Source organism: Macrobrachium nipponense, chromosome 19, assembly GCF_015104395.2.
Source record: "Macrobrachium nipponense isolate FS-2020 chromosome 19, ASM1510439v2, whole genome shotgun sequence".
NCBI classification, from domain to species: Eukaryota; Metazoa; Arthropoda; class Malacostraca; order Decapoda; family Palaemonidae; genus Macrobrachium; species Macrobrachium nipponense.
In genome coordinates, this window is record NC_061088.1 from 32,010,398 (window position 1) to 32,030,853 (window position 20,456).

The 20,456-nt window shown below is 35.5% G+C and overlaps 1 protein-coding gene across 13 annotated transcripts in view; it reads left to right on the forward strand.

Annotated features, from left to right (window-relative positions):
* LOC135215652 (annexin A4-like) overlaps positions 1–20,456 on the forward strand; it is a 250,951-nt gene that overhangs the window by 184,892 nt on the left and 45,603 nt on the right. The window lies entirely within an intron of this gene.

Consider the following 20,456-nt stretch of genomic DNA (forward strand, 5'->3'; position numbering starts at 1 on the left):
AAATGTATCGTTGCCCAATTTCAGGTCTATCCTTTTATCCGAGTCAGGTGTTCAGTTTTTTTTTTTTTTTTTTTTTTTTCAGTACATTTTTTTTATCTTTTATTAGAGAAAATATACAATATTTTACACTTTTGATAGTATTACATGCAGAATTTGATCAAAGTTGACTGAAATTTACAATTTTTTTATCGGTATGCTAGACCCAAGGTATATAGAATAGGGGAGTTTACTCTTTATATACCTTGGCAAGGCCCACGTATGTGATTTTCCACAGCAGCAGTGAAATAGCGAGTACCTCACACAATATATCCATGAAAGGCTTATGCTACAGAATGTTCAACTTTGTAAGGGCGTCCAGCTTTCACTTCTCAGTTTTTGGAAATGCAGAATACGTCATCAGCTGCTTTGTTTACGTGTGCAATAAGCGGTATAAGCTTACTGACAGTTAAGTGATTAATAGTGGTATAAGGATTGGGTCCACTAAATAAAACTGAACTGGTAACCAGATATAAGATCTATTACAGTAGTTACACAGACGATTTAATGATTGTTAGACTGTCCAGGAAGTGTGAAAATAGTTTAAAAAACAATAATTTCATTTTGCAATTGGCTCCTATTAATCGCCAGGCGCTTATAACAAGACTCAATTTCCTGGTTGAATGTTCAGTATTTTCTCGTTTTCACAGACGTCACAAGAACCCGCATTATTACTGCACACGGATATTTCATCCTCCTCATTATGCAACGTCCTTACTTTACATGGGAGAGCAAAATAAATTAGCACTTGTTGTTTGAAACTTTCATTAATGGCCTACAGATGAGACGAGAAACATGAGGACGCTCTTTCGAATAACGTCACCGTATCTGAATCATATTGTAGAGCTTGAGGTACATTTAGAGGATATTCCCTTCGTAATGTTAAGTGATATGCATGTCAAACGCCTTTATAGATAGAGAAATGTAGTTGAATGGGATAGGTTGATATATCGGCAATTTGCCTGCGTAGCATTTAAATATTTTCAATGGTTTGCGAATTTATCACCGAATCAATTGTCAGGAGAGACAAGATTTGACTTCCATCATTTGATTTATTTCTGGCTTTCTATGAGCTGGAATACGTGAAATATAAGGAATATATTTATGAAGATGTTATGATCTACCCACCCGGGTGATCCATCTTAGGTCAGTGTCGATGAAGAAATTACGTTTTTATCGCCATAGAAACAAAGTGCATCTATCAGTTATCACGTCGTCCTGTTTAGTCCTTGCTTGAGTGAATCATTATGAGTAGCATTCACTCATTGATACAATGATTTTTTTTTTCTTTTTTTTCAATAAAAATAGCTGTGTATACAATATTATATACAATCTTGGCAAATTTTATGATCATGTGCGTACACAAAGGAATTGTAATGACGTAACTGATAGTACATTGATTGGGTTACTAATGAGTGGCCTTGGCTGAGGTATCCGTATAGTCAGCCCCCCCCCCCCCTCCCCCACGTTCATTCTGTTTAGTTCCATCAAGATAATCTTATCATCGTTCCTCCCCCTTGATAATTATTAATGATAATAAAAAAACACCAGATAAACCAACCATATTCGCTCCGCCTCAACAGCTCTTTCTCTCTCTTTTCCTGGCGTCTGAATGGCGCCAACTCTACTATAGTCGTCGGCTGCGTCTACTCCCATACGCCCCGTGATTCCTTTCCCTCTAGCATGGTAACGTATATACTACCAAGGCCGTGATGCTATAACCCCCTCACTTCAGAGTCTATGTTTACCATCAGGACCATCTGCACATTCCTCTCTCTCTCTCTTTCTCTCTCTCTCTCTTGCGTAACAAATGCGAGACTGGTCCTTTGGTGTAAAATTTACTAATTGGGAAGGGTTGTTTTTATTTGGTAGAGTAGTTGGTACTATTTTGCAAACGGCTCCCGGGTTATCAGTTTTGAAGCTCTTAACACTCCTGAGTTTTGACCCAAAGGAGTGGTACTAATGCATCAGCAGAAAGTAGAAAACCACACGTAAATTGTATATTTAGCCGCCCTTTATCGTACAAAATCAGTATATATCTTTCAGAAATATAATATTAAAGTATCTTGAAAAAAGCCAGAAGTATAATGAATAGTTTTTCCTCTTCCTTTGGCAGTTTTAAAATTTAAGTTTAATTTTCTCCCGTTTTTGAGGTTGTTATTTTGTCTATGACGTGAATGTTTTTTTATAAATATTTTGTTAAGCTACCATTGCTGCTATCTTTACTAGTCTTGTTACATAGAGCTCAGAGCTAATCCTGGAATGCCATAAATATTGTGGGTGTTGGAATATAGTTGCTCAGAAATCTGAAATCTGTGTTTATTTATTGCACTTTTTTTTACCATATTTGTTAGAATAAAGGGCTTTTTGTTGTGAAAACTGACAAGCTGTAGAAAAAATTACCTGCAAAATTAAGGCACTCAAGCCTGTAAGTAAAGCCACTAGCATTTTGGTGTGCTCTTTAAGAATAGAATCATAACATTATAATTTTTCCTGTGGCCTCCGATAAAAACCAAGTGTTTCTAGGCACTTTTTACTTTGTAACGTTTTTTTTTTTTATCAATTGTTCTCACGCTTTTAAAAAAATAATCTTGCTTTTTCTGTGCACATTATATTAGTGCGGCCTCTTTCATTTAACATCGATGAGAGGGTTGTAACCCGTAAACGCAGTTTCGTGATGTGACAGCATGTTTTGGGCGGTTTTTAATAGGTATAGTGGTCGTTGCTTGTTATTTGTTTTTATGGTGTTTTTACGTTGCATGGAACCAGTGGTTATTCAGCAACGGGACCAAACGGCTTTACGTGACTTTCGAACCACGTCGAGAGTGAACTTCTATCTCCAGAAATACACATCTCTCACTCCTCAATGGAATGCCTGAGAGTCGAACTCGCGGCCACCGAGGTGACTCCAACACCATACCGACCATGCCACCGAGGCACCGGTGGTCGTTGATGTAGTTTACTTTAAACTCTCTCTCTCTCTCTCTCTCTCTCTCTCTCTCTCTCTCTCTCTCTCTCTCTCAAGTGATTAGATTTAAACACATTATTAGGTTATGTAATGTGCCTTGAAAAAAAAAGGCAGCAGATGAGAAACCCATAAAAGATATGGTTTATGGGTTGTTTTGCCGGAGTCCCGCGAGAGGAGCTGCCAGCCGTAGAGAGAGAGAGAGAGAGAGAGAGAGAGAGAGAGAGAGTGCTGTTGCTAGTTAAAGTCAACTATGGTCAAATAACGAATTATTTTTCTAATAAAAGATAAATGAATATTGAACAGCTCGCAATTAACACAGGCCAAGTTTTATTGAACTTTCTAAACCACTGTTTTAGAAAGTGAACATTTAATTATAGATTTAACTCTAGGTTGCCCGTGCCGTCGGCCTCTGCGTATAAGCATTATCCTACCGTTAGAAATGCATTTAGAAAGTGACGCCTGTTATCTTATCACCAAGCACTCTTGTGGTGAAGAGGCCACTTTCGATTCGTGTCACGTAGACAGGAGGGGCGTAGCGGTTATACCAGAGTTATAGATGAATGCGTTGACGATGATAACAGCAGTTGCCATAGTATAAAACTTATTTGATGTCTAATATTCATGATAGTCACCTTACATACAAAGATTCATATACCTACTCCCCTACGTACTTCCGTTGACTTAAACTGTAAATTATGTAATGGTGGAGTTTGATGGACAGTTAGTGATAGCAGCAACATCCTTAAAGATTTGCCAAAACTTGAAGGACTACTTGCACGTCTGCGGCCACCCCCATATATAGGGAAAAGGCCCGTGGTGGAAGTATGTTTGTATCATCACTGATGTGCACCAAATACATTAGTATAGGTTGTGTATGTGGATGTGTGAGAATGTGGATGTGAGAGAGAGAGAGAGAGAGAGAGAGAGAGAGAGAGAGAGAGAGATTGCCTTAAGGCCAAGCTGGTTTTTAGGATGAAAGACGAGAGAAGGGTGTTTCCAACTGTTATAGTCCAAAGGCAGTAGATACTGTGTTACGTAATGGTTTTCGTAGCTCGGTCTACTTGGCGTCGTTTACCATAGCGTTATTTTGGATGTCGGTCACTTGTATTATTATTATTATTATTATTATTATTATTATTATTATTATTATTATTATTATTATACAATCCACGTATTCATGTGGAATTGGTGAAAAATGCCATTTTGCTGAGCAAGTTTCTACTTAACACATGAAAGTGGTAAAAACTCGAGAGAAGTGGAGTAAACTATAATATAAGTGAGCATACTTTCCCCCATTCTTTTTTGTGGTTTTGATACGAATATATCTATATATATAGATATATATATATATATATATATATATATATATATATATATACACACACACACCGACTGAGAAAAGAGGGAAAGAGAGAGATCTTTTATTCTCTGACTTATGCTAACTGTAAATGATCTTTGCTATATAGTGGTAGCTCGGGAACATGAGAAATATATTCTCAGGCATGTCTTTGGATGAATTGATATTGTTGGTTAGTGCATGTAATCCTCCCGTTCTCTCCCCCCCCCCCCCTAATTATACCTCAACCCCCTTCCCCATTCCCACGTTTTCCTCAGCCTCCAACCACCGCTGTCTTTGTCTGTCTAACTAACCGATGATTACACTGGCTCATGTAATTGCTGAAATTACGTTCTGTGACTTAACACTCGTTTTGGCCTTTTGAGACAAAAGAATCTCTCTCTCTCTCTCTCTCTCTCTCTCTCTCTCTCTCTCTCTCTCTCTCTCTCTCTCTCTCTCTCAATATAGGTAGACCTTTGTATATCTCAAATATATAATTTTATTAATGGGAAGAATAGCTAGATTCAAAGCTGTCAGATGTACAGGTAAAAAGAAAAAACTTTACTTCTAGGTAGTGAAGAGTCATTAGTGGTGTCAAACTGGCATGTATTTTGTTTATTTGACATCATACCTCAGAGTTTGCCTCCAGTTGCTAGTGTATATCCTTTTCTGTTGTAAAATTGTAGCGTCACTTTATGACAAATATGCATATTTTGCCATCAGTAGAGGGAACTCGTTGCAGTTCGTTGCCGTTAGTAGTGACTACTAATATTTTGTCACCACTATTAGTTGTGGCGCAAAATCTTGCCACAGCGTAGGTTTCATGCTGCAAGGTTATGCAACCGGTGCAAAATTTTGCCACCAAGAATGAGTACAGTGTAATATGGGTTCAAGAGTGGAATGATTTGTCACCAGTATCGGCATGCAGTGTTTATATATGTTGGAATGAATAATATCTGAATGGTGGAATATATATTATCTATCTATATCTATCTCTATCTATCTATCTATCTATCTATCTATCTATCTATCTATCTATCTATATATATTTATTTATTTATTTATATGTAATAGCTGATATGTAAGATGGGCGAACGAGGGCAGTTAGCTAACTTAACCATGGTATGGAATAGTTTAGAAACTTAAGTATTAGTAAGAGTAATGTAAAGTGTGGTTTATCCACAATTTTATTTGAATAATATGGGTACAATTTTTCTTACTATGGCCTTAATGTTAGCATATTACAATAGTGACTTTACAGTATTAACATGGTGAATTCTACAGGTTATATATTTAAAATTTTATTTTTTAAGAGTATATTCTATTCAGCAAAAGTTCCTGTGTTCTAATTTTCACCTTGATATTAACTTATCATAATGATTTGCAATATATTTATAAGGTAAATTCTACATATTACTTTTTCACAAGACATTTCTTGATAATATAATGTTGAGGTTCATCCCGATGAATATATGAAGATATCCTCTCCACCATCTTTGGTCTTTGTTGTTTGGGTAGTTTCTCTCTTCTGCTTCCGATTCCTCTGTTATTCACTATTGCATTTAACTAGTTTACTCCATATATTGGTTGCCGGTCTGTATAATCTCTGATTAATTGGATTTACTTTGTATTTTTGTGTATTTGTTCTATATTCAGAAAGTCATCATCTTGATTGTTTCTCACTGTGGACCTTAGTATCTTATTTTGGAATTTTTGTGATGCACTTATATTGGAAGTCGATGCTAAGCACGTGGGTATTGGTGGATATTCCATTATTGGTCTTAGGCTTTTGTAGAAATGGATTTTTATATTTGTGTTCATATTCCTAAACCTTTTTAAATTTGCATTTTGTGTTCTTGCCATTCTTAGCCTTTCTCTCATATTTTTGATATTCCTCTTTGTCGGAATCTCATTCCAAGTATTCTTGTGCTTTTAGTAAAATTCATTGGTTGTTGGTCGAACATTATTTGTGTAGGTTTGTATGCAGACACCGATACTAGTTGGAATTTAGATTTATTTGTCTCTATCTTCCACTTCTTTTCAAATTGATTTATTCTTTCAATTTGGTTCATTGTTTTTTGCGCTACTCATCTTTTCAACGTTGGGTCTCTTCTTCTTGTATGTTTTGTTTTTCTGGGTGTATAACTATTTCAGTTATATCATCTGCAAAGCAGACATCAGTTCAGTACTCTGGTGGTGAAGTCACATCTGATGTATATAATATTAATATGAATAGTGTTGGACTTAGTATAGATCCTTGTGGGACTCCACTTAGTAACGGAAATAGATTCCCTATGTAATATTGTGACACTTGATTGCTGCCGCTATATCTTTGATGAAGTTGCATAGTATGCTCTCAGAAATGCCTGGAAGGTTGAGATGTAATATTTTGTATTGGAGTCCTCCTATCCTTATTTTGTCAAATGCCTTGGTAATTGGTTGTGCAGGTACTTTCTTTGTGATGGTGCAGTTCTTTCATATATTGTTGCTATTGGAGCTTGGGTTCCTCTTCCTGTTCTAAGTCCATGTTGATTTTTACTGTGCAGATGATTACCTGCGAGGAACAACACTTATCTGTTGTTAATTACCTTTACAATATTTTACCAGGTATTTTTAGCAATGATGATGGTCTATAATTCTCCACCTGACACGTATCTTTTCCTGGTTTGGGTATCAAAATCGTGATTGCATTTTGAATATAATGGGAAAATATCCCATTAAGAGAACCCAATTGTATATCTTTTAATTTTTCAAATGCAGTGTTTGATCAATTTTGAATTATGACCTTGTTAATTCCACTTCTTCCTGGTGCCTTTTGCTTAAAATTTTTAATTATTATTTTAATTTCCCATAACTCTATTTTCCTTGTTGGTGGGCAGTCTTCATTAAGTCTGCTAATATCAACTGCATGATGCGGATTTGTTCTGTCTATGTTGTCCAACGATTCATTTACTATTGTCCCGTGTTTGACGTGGAAATTTTGGTTATCTTCCTGCGTTACTTGGAATATTTCTTGCCGGTAGGCCTTGTGCAGTACTTCTTTCTCTTGATCATCCTGTATTTTCTCATTCCTATGCTTTATGCATGGTGATGTTTAGTTTTGCTTCCCGTCAGTCTTGAAACGGATCTCCAAAGTTGTTTTGGGTTATTGTACTGTATTTGTGTATTTGTTATTAGGTCTTCCCAATTTTGATAATATAATCTTGAATTGTCTTGTACTAACTGTTCTTGTAGTGATACATATCTTCTCATGAACATGTTGTTCCAACTTGTTATAAGCAGTATGGTTAGGATGTTGCTGTAGTGTCATTGTATTCATTTTACGTTATCTCTACTAATAGGGTGTGGAAGTGTAATGTATTCAGTTATGGGTACTATATTATTTTTTATAGCTTCCTCTATATTTTTGTACCATTTTTCTAGTTCTTCGTCTACTATTTCTTTTTTTTATTTTTAATTTGAATTTATTGATGGTTGTCTACTCATTGTCCCTTTATTTCATTTTTGAAGCTTTCCCAACTTGCACTTTTTATATTTGGTTTTTCTAAGGATGGACTCATTATTGGGTTTGTTAACAATGTAATTACCATCGGTATATGATATTATATCTGGCTTTCCTTTTCTGTTATTTACTACGAAAGTATCAAAATCAGGCCCTAAGTGTATGATATACTTTTTACTTATTAATCTGACTATTTCTATACTTGTGTAATTAGACTGTTTATATCTGGCATTTAGATCTACTTTCTATCAATAATGGGCACAGGATGCAATCAATATACGTATTACTACATGACCGCTAGCTATGTTCCAATATTTGCTTACCAACTCAAAGGCAACATTATGCAGCATATTGCAACCTGTTGTGGCTGCATAATAGAATATTTTTGCGCCATACATGGCTACAGGGGACATTATTTTGCCACCAGTAATTGTTGCGTTGTGCAATATTCTGCCACCATTGTAGGTGAGGGTGCAAAATTTAAATTGATTTCTGTTTTTGTCTGTCTGTTGGACCAAAACTTGTAAGTAAATTTTCAACCTGTTCCCTTCCTCCGATAGACTTGAAATTGTGCAGGGTTACTCAATCCTGGGGCCAATACAGCCTTACATCAGCAGGTCAGCAGTGACCTCTACTGACCATAGAGTGACCTCTAGTGACCCTAGAGTGACCTCTCCCAGTATCTCAGGATTTTTGACAGGCGAATAACTCTTCGGATATTTCATACCTTCTTTGACTCGAGAATAAGTTAGTACTCGACGAATTTTTCTGTTTTTATCGGTTACAATCCCGTCAGAACTAAAAAGTATAAAATAAAACAGAAAAGAAAAAATTCTAAACGCTTTTATTAAGATGCATTGAAAAGTAAAAAATAATTTTTTGAGAGCAAGATTTTCGTGACAAATGAATCAAGTCTACAAAAATAAAAGCGTGGGCCCTCTAACATGGAAGGAGATGCTACAAAAAATAGGTATATAATTTTTTATTGAAGCATTTCCTTCCAACGCTTTTATTTTTGTAGACGTGTTTAATTGCAGGAAAATCATGTCTCGGAAAAAATTTATTTTTAGTGCATTTTGATAAATGCGCGATTATTTTTTTTTCTACATATTTTTTCCACCAGTAGCGCTCTAAAGTGCAATGCTTGGCCATTAGTAGTGGCCACAGGTTGCATATTTGGCCACAAGTACGGACCATAGGGTGTAATATCTTTCCTATAAATATCTTATAATAATTATACTTGGTGTAACATTGCAAGTTATGTGCCCGTGATAATTCTATACAGGAAAAAGAAATTTGGTTAGCCATCTTATGGCAGCCGATTTCCTTTGTGTCTGCGTTGATATTGGTGACGTGGCCTGACGCAGGACGTTGCCGTGACGCCTTTAGGCAGGAAGTGCTATTGGCATTGGTAATCACTGCGGGAAATCCTTAACTGTGTGTAGAATATAATAATCATTCGAATTCTCTGTAGAATTGTTCAATAAACCTAATAACGACATGCACATATTTGTGCATAGTTGCTATACGTTTTTTTTTTTAGCCCGAGGTGCAGTAGAAGTTGCGAAGATTCGCATAACGAAAAGTTTAAAGACTTTTTTTTTTTTTTTTTTTTTCACTGCAACTTTTATTTTTTGATAAGGTGATGGTGCATCTGGGTTAGGTTATGCCTTAAGACCCTCTTCTGTCTTTCAAGTTTCAAAGCGAAAGCCTACAATATGTATATATATATATATATATATATATATATATATATATATATATATATATATATATATATATATATATATATATATATATATATATATATATATATACACACACACACACACACAATTTCTCACTGAATGTGAAACTTCGATAACTGAAATAGAGCAGACTTCAGTGGTGAGGTTTATTTACAATTTTAACACATTTTAGATTGAGAATTGTAAAAGGCACAATTACAGAACCTATTCCGTACCCACTTTCTTACTCGTAAAAATATGTGGCCATTGAATTGTACATCTTACCTGGAGCTAAATATTAAAACTGTAGGCCTTTCGTTTCCTACGAGAATAATTGCTCCCCGTCTCCCCCCCCCCCCCTTTTTTTTTCCCCAGGTTTTGGAGCGCCATTTTGCCCTAAGTTTTTGGCCCGCTTTTTTGTCAGCTGTTGGCCTCTCTCTCTCTCTCTCTCTCTCTCTCTCTCTCTCTCTCTCTCTCTCTCTCTCTCTCTCTCTCTCTCCAGCCTTTGGGGATTCCCCATCCGAGCGCTCTTTCCTTGAAAAAATACAAGTCCGATCCTTTTACTGTCAAGTGACGCCATTATGCGTTGCGTGGTAATTTTGGCAGCAACTTGAATTTGCCATTGCATTGCGCAGGATTCGTTTCATTGCAATTATATTTCCGTTTAACGTCCTGACTCCTACGTTCTCGGAAGCGGCCGAGGGCGAGGGATGACTTGAGATCGAAGGAGCTTTGAAATCTGGCAACAATCGCCTGAGACGTTGCCGCAATTATACGTTGCTCATGCTGTTGTAGTTGATGACTTTGCAGTACAAAGGGATAAGGAATGTTATGTGTCAGCGTCATCAGACCCTCTGACTTCGCCTTGTGTGTGTTGAGGGGCTGAGTATGAAGTTTTTCGTTGTAAGAAGTTAGGAAGTAAAGGGGAAAAGCTTCTAAATTCGGTAGACAGGCAATGTCGAGGGCGTTGAGAATGGGTTGGAGAGAAGTTATTGAGAGATGAAAAGAGAAAGAGTTTACAATAGGTAAACAGGAGAGTGACTGGTTTTGTGTACAAGTGGCTCCGAGACAGTTTTAATCTCCCTGGCTGTTCAGTATCTTCATTGATGGAGTGATGCGACTAGTCTCGAGAGAAGGATTCAGTAGATGTAGGTGCAAAGTTTGGTGAGGAAGAGTAAGTTTATGGCGGTGCCAGGAAACCAGGAAGGTGGAGTGGTGAATTTTAACATGAATGGTAGTAGGGTGAAAGTGGTTGATACATGTAAGTATTAAAGGAGTACACACGCCAGTGATCTTAGGATGAGTGACAGGATAGGTTTAAAAAAAAAAAAAAAGGTTAGGGGTATGTGCAAGGGCGTGGGTATGTGTAAATTGTTTATCAAAGCCAGTGAAAGTTGGTTGAGCAACTCTCCTTCACGAAAGTGAGGTGTGAGTGTTGATTGGTTTATAGAATAAGTTGAGGCTTTGGAAGTGAGATCTGTGTGTAGGATATGTGGTGTACTAAGTATTTACAAGACGAGAAATGTGGATCTTTGTAGAGCTGGAAAAAATGTATAATTCCTAAGTCTTGAGGGAAGCATGAGAGGAACACCAAGAAAAGATAGGATAGGTGGCGCGACAGAGGTGTTGGAAAGAACGGCCCTTAATGTCAAGGCAGTGTGGGGATGCTTGTAACACTTGGTTTCATAGGGCTGTGTAGTAGTAGTAGTAGTAGTAGAAGGCTTCGATAAGCATTGTTGATGACCCTTCTTTGGAGGTACTTGAAGCGGCGCTGTTGTGGTAGTTTTCCTGCACAACGGTTTCATCAACGAGGAAACGCCAATGACTTCACGACTTTTTATGTTTAAATGTGAAACCACAAATTTCCGCTGTGATCAGATTCAGTTGTCCTTGGGAATGAAGTTTACCTAGAGGGAATTTATAGAAGTGCATATACCCATGGGCCATGATCTACCTCGGCCAGAATTCGAACTTATGCCTTATAGACCTGTTAAGTGATATATGGAGAGAGAGAGAGAGAGAGAGAGAGAGAGAGAGAGAGAGAGAGAGAGAGAGAGAGAGAGAGAGAGAGAGAGAGAGAGAGAGAGAGAGAGACTCGATACTGACATATCCAACTCATGTCCATGAGTCGAATGTTAGATTTAGGGAAACACTCCCGTGTCTTAATTGATGTCATGAATGAACACCTGTTGGAAGGTACTGCACACACAACGTGAGGCACTGTTTTAAACTTTTTTTCTTGCTTTGTTTCTTAATGTTAGCATGAAGTTAAGTTTATCGTTTAAGGGTCACACCTGAATGCCTATCCTGTGAGTGAGTGAGTGAGCAATGAGCATGCCAAGGCAGTCATTTCATAAGCATCCAACAAAGTGGCGAGGATCTGTGATGAATCTTTAAACAAAGAAGTTGGTTGAAAGTGAATGTGGTACCGACAGAACTTTTGTTTTTATCTGCCTCTCCTGCTTCTCTTATCATTTATGTTATTGAATCCGAAGTTACTTGGGGAGAAGTTTGTAAAATGAAATAAGAGCTAGGAGGGAGGGAGAGGAGAGAGAGAGAGAGAGAGAGAGAGAGAGAGAGAGAGAGAGAGAGAGAGAGAGATCGGTTACTTGAACAATAAGAAAAGGTGATGTTGAAGGGAAAAGTTAATTTCCTCTGCGAAGCGCAGAGCCAGACGTGTGGTTTTTGTGCGCTTACGATGTTCTTTGCAAAATATTCTACGTTCAAGTACGATATGTTGAAAGAGAGGTAATTCATACCATGTATTAAACATTACCCGTAACCAACCAAAATGAATCATTACGTCATAATAGAGAGAGAGGTATATTTGTTTTTATTAAGTAGGGCATTTATTTATCAAGCATGATTACAATAAAGATTGTGTGTCCTGTTTTGAGCGTGTAGGAAATTGCGAAAAAGGGAAAATGACCAATAACACCCAAGTCGAGGGAAATTCACGCATGCTATGTCGTGTTGTCTCTAAAACTACGAAACACCGAAAATGTATTGAGGGTTATTCAAGATATGATTCCGTACATTCAATTAGTTCTTTTTTAATTTCTAAAAGAAAATTGTGCATGTGGCAACGTTGCGTCGTGGTCAAATATATCCGTGGTGGGGGTGTTGCCATGTCGCCAGTCTGAGAAGGGTCCTGGAGGTTATCGTACGTGCGTTCTGCGGTGTGTTGTTGTGTACAGTGTCTGAAAATGAATTATTCTGTAAGTTTATTTTTCAGCTTTTGTTTTGTTGTTACATTAGATTCACGTGTTACGTTGTGTGCTCAAAATTTGTATTATTTTCACGTGTCGACTTGGGCTATGCTAAACCTGAGCGCTCATGATGCCGCCGGTGGGTGTGTCTTAAAGTTTGACAGTTTATCTTTTTGTTTCGCTTCCAACTACATTGACAAGTCGGCGTTTTTTTTTTCTTTTTTTCGGGGAAGGGGACTTGTACATTATTGGATTAGAAAAGGGGCTTTTGTAGAGATATCATAACCCTAAAAATATAAAACGTTAGACTTACTAATAGGATCCACGTTATAAAGCCTATCCGAATGCGTCGGTGATTGTCGATAAAGAGCAAAAAGGTTATCAGTATTTCGTGTCCATATAAACACGAACGTATAAGTCATACGCGAAAGAAAAGTAAATAACATCACTTTTTAAGTTCTGTGTTTTTAGACATTATGGAAAGTTTCCTCGTGCGGTTTCGTCTTCCTGTCTGGCTTCCTTCAGAACGAACAGTGTTGGTTATGAGTGAGCGGTCTGTAGGAATGTTTATTTTCCCTGAAATTATGTAAGTCATGCAAGACGCGGAGTAGCATAAAATGATTCAAGATCAGAAAATGATGAGAGAGAGAGAGAGAGAGAGAGAGAGAGAGAAGAATTTCGATGAAAATAAAAGTAGACAACCAGCATTATGATGAATAAATTCTCTCTCTCTCTCTCTCTCTCTCTCTCTCTCTCTCTCTCTCTCTCTCTCTCTCTCTCTCTCTCAGAAGTAAGTCTGAAAACACTTACATTTAAAGGTAATTCATTTGCGCCAGAAAACACAGACTCCTGTTAGGAATTGAATACTTGGCTGAGATCTGATTCCCTGAATTCAGAGGATTAGCCTAGTGCGTATTCGTTGCGATGAAACTTCCAATATTAGGTAGGCTTTTATCTTGGTCCAGTTTCCGTTGCCTAGTTACGCCACTCTTCGACTGATGAGATGCACTGTTTCGCTTTATGTTTTCCGTTGTACTTATTTGTTTCTTAAGCCACCGAATGGTTAGTACTATTATTAAAAAGGTCATTGTTTCTTAAGCCACCGAATGGTTAATACTATTATTAAAAAGGTCATTGTTTCTTAAGCCACCGAATGGTTAGTACTATTATTAAAAAGGCCATTGTTTCTTAAGCCACCGAATGGTTAGTACTATTATTAAAAAAGGTCGTTGTTTCTTAAGCCACCGAATGGTTAATACTATTATTAAAAAGGTCATTGTTTCTTAAGCCACCGAATGGTTAGTACTATTATTAAAAAAGGTCGTTGTTTCTTAAGCCACCGAATGGTTAATACTATTATTAAAAAGGTCATTGTTTCTTAAGCCACCGAATGGTTAATACTATTATTAAAAAGGTCATTGTTTCTTAAGCCACCGAATGGTTAGTACTATTATTAAAAAGGTCATTGTTTCTTAAGCCACCGAATGGTTAGTACTATTATTAAAAAAGGTCGTTGTTTCTTAAGCCACCGAATGATTAGTACTATTATTAAAAAGGCCATTGTTTCTTAAGCCACCGAATGGTTAGTACTATTATTTAAAAGGTCATCTAGCATTTTTAAGAATTGTGGTAAACCATAAATTTCAATTTCAGTTTTAATAATCGAAGTGAGAACAGCGGTATACTCTCTCTCTCGAATTTTTATACAACATATTAAGGGCATTCATTGATACATAGACACACAAGAGTAAATTCACATGCGTTCGTCACCTGCATGAAATCATTTCGTATCAACCGAAATAGTAAAGAAAGAAAACAACTAGCGATGACCTAAAGGCATTTCAAAGCAAATGTCAGAATATGAATAAGGTGACATTAAACATTTTACGTATCATTCGGTTTGTGAATTAGGAATGACTCTCCCGTGTTAAATACTTCCGCTTTGTATACGGACGCAGTAAAATTGAATTTTTTATTTAAATTTTCCTGTACCACAATATCTCGAGTTATACTCGAGTCTAGGAGAAACACGAAACGAGTCGGATTGTTTCTAATTTATGGTTTGTTTATTATGCTTTTGTTTTAAACCTGAAAATTATGATTTTGATTGAAGTCGAGTTTAATATTGTAGGTCTTTCTTCTGTTTTTATTTTATGATTTTTGTTATTTTTAGATAAGACCACCTGAAAGTGTAGCGGTCATAGAACAGTTATTATAGCAACAACCACTAAAATGTGGTGGCAGGTTTCGTGTTGAGGTCAGGTCATAATATCAGAGACTCTTATTCTCCCTGGAATTCATGCACAGATTACATATTATTATTATTATTATTATTATTATTATTATTATTATTATTATTATTATTATTATTATTAATAAAAGTGCGGAGGTAAGTATAGTGGAATTCAGATATCTTTACACTTAAATTTAAAAAAGAATTAAAAATAACTAATATACAATATTTACATTATTTCAACAATTAAAATATTAAACACAATCATTTGTTTGTAACAATTTTCTTTAATTTCCCCAATGCGAAATTAACACAAACCATCTCACATCATTTAAATCTCCCCCAAAGAAAACAAAAAGTTTCTTTTTCAGTCAGTTTCTGCATACGGCTTATCCATATGCAATACACATAATTACAAATCAGAAAAACTGCATGTTCCTCTCTTTATTACATTTAGCTTTAATGTCCCATTGAAAAATATTGTTGACTCGTTTACAAGACTAAAATATATGAAGTGTATATTGTGTTTGGCCACAGAACTCACAATTACCATCTTTCCTAGTTCCCAACATCTTTCTTTACTATATAGTATACTCTGTGTTTTTTTTTTTTTTTCATCTGTCCCTCCGCCTGTGGTGGTCGCGCATGGTAACACTGCGTCCCGTGCTTAAATGGTTACATTACGTCTAAATTATAGGTAAATAAAAGGATATCTGGGTGTACATTTGCAACTGAAAGGTGTATTAATAATTTACTGTATGCGAATTACACCGTTAATATTCGAAATAGGATATTATATAAAGCCAGGGACGCAGTGTTGCCATGCGCAAACACCGTAGTCTTTCATTAGTAGGTAACCTTTCGTGCGAGTACTTAAACATAACCTCTCTTTCCCTCAAGCCAATAATTGGATTGTTAACATTCACCCATGTATCACTCCACTTTAGCAACGGGTAGTTGGCTTCTACCAAGGGTTGTGACTTTGCAAATATCGTCTCGTATACGTTTTTGCCTTTCATGTTGGGGAATGTTTTGTGGTTATGTATTTTCTTTACGTTTTTTATCACACCAGAATACTAAAAGGAAGATGCATATGATAACTCACCATAACCTTTTGTTTATACTAAATAACTTAATCTTAAACTACAGTAATAAATATTTTATGGTCTTCGAGTGATTCTTTAAAACTTGAGGCTTTTAAAAATGCGGCCGTTTTTAGAAAAACACCTGTAATACTTAATCCCCCTTCACTTTTGGGCATCTACAAAGTTGTTCTGCGGATGGGCCATAAATATGGTAAGGCATCTGTTCGAAAGCATATTTATAGATTTCTTTAAATTGTGTAAAACTATTCCAATTTATTCCTATTGTTCTCTTTACGTTATCACGGTAGTAAATACCCAGGATTAAGATTGCTTTCTGTGTTTAGCCAATTAATAGGCCGATCTTTTTTACTGTGTCATTTTCCAACTCCACTTATACTACATTTGCTTTTACTTGAAAGTGCACCACTAGCTTTCTCATACACATTAATTTCTTTGAAAACTTCAAAAATCAGTAACAAAGTGAAGGAACAGTATTATTTGCGTTAAATCTGCATATACTCGTCGCGTCGTGATTTTCTTTTCTTTGTTTGGAGTTAAAACGGTTTGTCAGCTATAAGTACAAACTTTTTATGTATTCCATTTAATCATTTACTTCAGGGTAGTTTAGTTGCAAGTAAGGTGACCTTCAGCCTACTGTACTTACGAAAGAGCATTTGCTCTTTCACGTTAGGAATGTGGGGAAAGGGGTTGGCCAGCAGCCGTGGCCAAATAGGACCTAAATGTCAGCAGTTGATTACCGTAATGGGTTCTCACTCCCGCACCTTTGCGAGAAGGAAGATCCAGCAAGGACCGTAGCTCGCCCCTTTTATGAGATTGGGAGGCGGTGCAAGCCAGTATGGCAGCCGTTGGAATGGCATATCGCTTCTCCTTTTTCTTTGGGAAGAAAGATGTGGTAGATATTCAAGAATAAATTCATTGTGAAGAATTAGAGAAAAGATGGTTTTGATTTTGTTAAAAGTTGTGTAGCGTTAGGTGTGAAAGTGTAAAAGCTGCTTTTGGTTCAGAGGAATGGAGGAAAAATTTTCTGGATTTTTTTTTATTGACATATCAGTAGATATGAATTATTGATAATCAAAATAATTTTTAAATATGATAGGAATCAATATAACATCCTGGTCTTAGTGAGTTGAAATAACGAGAAGTATTTCTTCCTCGTCTAGGATGACATACGTATATGAATTGCTTAGACATCAGTAAGAGAGAGAGAGAGAGATTCATGAAGCAGTTATATTATTGCTATACGTTATTCATAACGCTCAAAAAGCAAGGTCCACATAGACCTTGCAAAAAGGCATGCGCTCTGTTGCTGTCACGAAATGAGTTAATCTTTTTAGTTGCAGTTGCTGGCGTTATCGACGCTTTGACGGTTGTACGTATAGATAGATAGATGGGCAGGACGTAACAACAGATTTTCCTGATAAGTCTAATACTTCGTACAGACTGTTGTTGCATGGACCGTTAAGTTTTAGAAACATGGAAACGTCAATTTACAACGAAAACATGAAATTAAAGCTACCGAATCAAAATATCGTTCTTGCACTTTCATTATATATTTATGATGCTATTTTTCATTGTAAAATCATGATAAAAAATGTATAATAATAGATGAATTCACAGTCCTAGTTTTATCTGAAACTTTTCCTGGCATTGAAATAATTTTATATCAGAAGTACTTAATTGTCTTAAAGACCATTTTAGTCGTTTTGTTTAGGCAAAGCCAAACTTTCTATAGTATGTTGAAAATGCGTGCATGAATCTACAGCTAGGCAACTCTCACGTATCTGTGTAGCAAGGTCCCTGGGCTGTAGAAGCTTCCCCCCCCGGAAGAGACAACGAAGTACGTAATTAAGCAATAAGATGATTATAACCCAGTCCTTCATAGTGGATAATTGTTCTCTATTCTCTTTGAGAGAAGAATATCTACCAAACGAATTCCCACGAAATACAGGGGGCTCTAACTCTCTCTTACAGACAGACAAACTTTCAATATCGAGGTCATTATTAATTGAATTATACAGTATTACCAATTTTCGTCAGACAAATCCTAGGACAGATCTCTTATTACACACGCTCAGAGCCACCCACTGATGCCTTGGCGAGTTGCCATAGTACTATCCGAGTGCCCGAGCTACTCATGCTCCACTCCTGAACCGAACTCCCAAATGTCCCGGTAAACTGTCACGTTTTCTCAGTGCGCCTGCTATTGAGTTATGTAGTATGTATGTATATTAATATAATATATATATATATATATGATATATATATATATATATATATATATATATATATATGATATATATTATATATATTATATATATATATATATAATATATATGATATATATATATATAATAATATATATATATATATATATATATATCTCACCATCATCATCAGTTGCTAGTCCACTGCAGGACAAAGGCCTGAGACGTCCTTCCACTCTCGTCTGTTTATAGTCTTTCTATGTCATTCTACACCCGCAAATTTTCTTAGCTCGTCAATCCGTCTTCTCTTCCTTCCCCTGCTTCGTTTCCAATCTCTGGGGACCCATTCTGTTATTCTTTTTGTCCGTCTATTTTCTGACATTCTCATTGTATGTCCTGCCCACGCCCGTTTCTTTTTCTTACTTGTTAGAATATCCTCTACTTTAGTTTGCTCTCGAATCCATGTTGTTCTTTTTCTGTCTCTTAGTATTATTCCCATCATTATTCTTTCCATATCTCTTTGAGTTGTAACTAGCTTATGTTATATATATATGTGTGTGTGCGTGCACGCGTATATAATACATATATATATATTATAATTATATATAGATATATATATATATAGTATATATATATATATATATCAGATATATATATATATATATATCTATATATATATATATATATCATATATATATATTAATATATATATATAAATATAATATATTATATATATATATATATATAGTATAGAGATATATATATATATATATTATATATATATCTATATATATGATATATATATATATATATATATATCTATATATATATATATATCTATATATCTATCTATATCTATCTATACTATCTATATATATATATATATATATATATATATATATATATATATATATATGTATGTATATGTATATCTATATCTGTATCTATATATACACATATCGATGTAGCACAAAGGAACATGTGCTTGGAATATCCTTAAATCCACGGTAGAAGAGAAGTGAAAAAAACTGGGGTCTTTGAACAAGTACTCTCATAGATTATTTCTACATTCTCAAGTTCACACTGAATCAAAAGAGATTGAGAGACATTTATGCAAAGGGAGGGCAGAGTTACAGTTTGTTAATCTTGGCAGAATGTTCTTTGAGGAAAAAAGACATGGAAAGAGGATCAAGAGCTAATCCAGAGAGGAGATTTATATTTCTCGTTGATGTAGCTTCAATGAAAATGACTCTAACAGATTCCTTTTCCTTGGGTCATTGACCATGTGGATTATTGATGCGTTATTCCTGTTAATAGCATGGCCTGTCTTAAGCCAATGATCCACAATACCATTATCTGTTAAACCTCTTGAAAAGGCATATTTGTGCTGTTAGCATCACGTTTTAATACCTTTTGAAGTGTGACCTACATAAATCTTGTTTTTTGCAAGAAATACCGTATACAATATCGTTTGAATTGGACGGCTATTTTTAATTAGTTTATTTCTCAAAATGTTGTTATAAAAGATGCTAAGTTAATATCGATAGTTTTTAAAATTGGTACAACAGGTATGAAATGAGGATGAAATGGTACACAGAGAATATCCTTGAATTCCTTATTACTGGTTTGTTTGTAAAATGTCTTTTTTTTTTTTTTTTTTTTTTTTCTTCCCAAAGTTCCAAAGAAATATGGAATGATAAACTAATGAATCTCCTATTTTATGAGTAATTTTAAAATCATCATCTAAAAATAAAGGACTCCAAATTCTAAGAGCTCTGAGATACATAGTGGAAAATGATGACATATTGATTTGTTAGCATGGTTAGAGTAAAAATGAATATATGACATGTTAATCGTAGGTTTCCTATATACTTAAAAATAAAAGCAGTTGTTATTTGTAATAGATAAGACATCTTAATATGGTATACAGTTATTTTCTTCATATTCTACTGTGAATTGTAAGGATGGTTCAAGATTATTAATTTTATGCAGATCAGGAATATTTACATTTTCTTTTACAGTACAAAAGCAATCGTCAACATATCTAACCCAAAACACAATAGAAAATAAATTTCTTGGAATAAGTCAAGATTAAAAATGTTCCATGTAAATATTAGAGAAGAGCGGCAAAAGAG